The following is a 1,084-nucleotide window of genomic DNA, read 5'->3' as shown; positions in this document are numbered from 1 at the left end:
ACAGGTGACAGAGAGGTATTTCCCTGCCCACCTGCAATGGGAGGTGATGCCAACACAGGCCAGTGGTGACCTGTGTGGCCCTTCAGATCACAGCAGGGACTGTTTTAAGTGTTTATCACCTACTCTAGTGGGCAGAAGCATGGATTGTGGAACTGACTATCTGAGTTTAAAATTCTAAAATTCGGCTCTACAACTTACTAGCTGTGTGCCCTTGGGCAAGTTATTTAACTTTCTTATCTGTAAAATGGGTACACTATAAGTAACTCCCTTGTGGGCTAGTTAAGAGAATTAAGATAAGCAAGAGCATTCCTCTACCTGCCCTAGCAAGTGTGGTCTTGATAACCAGGAAAAAGACTTGGTTCCCAGGCTTGAGAGATTATGAAATAACATCTTGAATATGTGAAAAGCAGGGATTTCTTTTCCCCTCCTCACCTTTCTGTTCCATAGATGACAAATGATCATCTCTCTGGCCCCTTTTGTTCACCAAGGGAACAAGACTATGGAGTGGCAGCCAAGTCCAGATTCTAGTACCATCCTGCCTCGTACCCATCCTTGGACCATTCGGTGCTGGAAAGATTAACTGCAGAGCCTGCCCCAAGAGCTAGTGCACAGGGTAAGAGCAGGGTCCTTTGGAGGGGCAGCCTTTCTCCCCTCCATGTTCTGCAAAAACCATCAAATGGAGATGCAGAAACAAAGATACCATTTCCCCCAACCCAACCCCACCTGCTCTACAAAAACACAGTGGAATTGCCAGTGTCAAGGACTAGTCATCTTGCCAAAGGAGTGTTGGCCTCTGAGTTCCCTTCTGGGCCAAATATCAGAGCCAGTTCTGTGCAATAGTGTCCAGAGTCAGTATCCAAGACCTTACCTAAGGCTGGCAGATATCCTTTAACAGTTGTAATGAGTATGTTGCATAGAATGCATAGAAGTATCCTTTTGGTTCAAAGTTGTCCAGATTCTCTTGGTTAGGAGGTGGAAAGGGGCCTTCACTCCCTAACATCTGGCGCTGGAAGGAGGACCATGCATTTGGATATGGGGTGGGGAGGGGAATAGTCTTGGAACATAACTTCAAATGGATGAATAC

This window comes from Pteropus vampyrus, unplaced genomic scaffold (genome assembly GCF_000151845.1).
Source record: "Pteropus vampyrus isolate Shadow unplaced genomic scaffold, Pvam_2.0 Scaffold238, whole genome shotgun sequence".
NCBI lineage: Eukaryota > Metazoa > Chordata > Mammalia > Chiroptera > Pteropodidae > Pteropus > Pteropus vampyrus.
The sequence above is the reverse complement of the archived record's forward strand: the minus strand, read 5'-3'. Positions refer to the sequence as shown.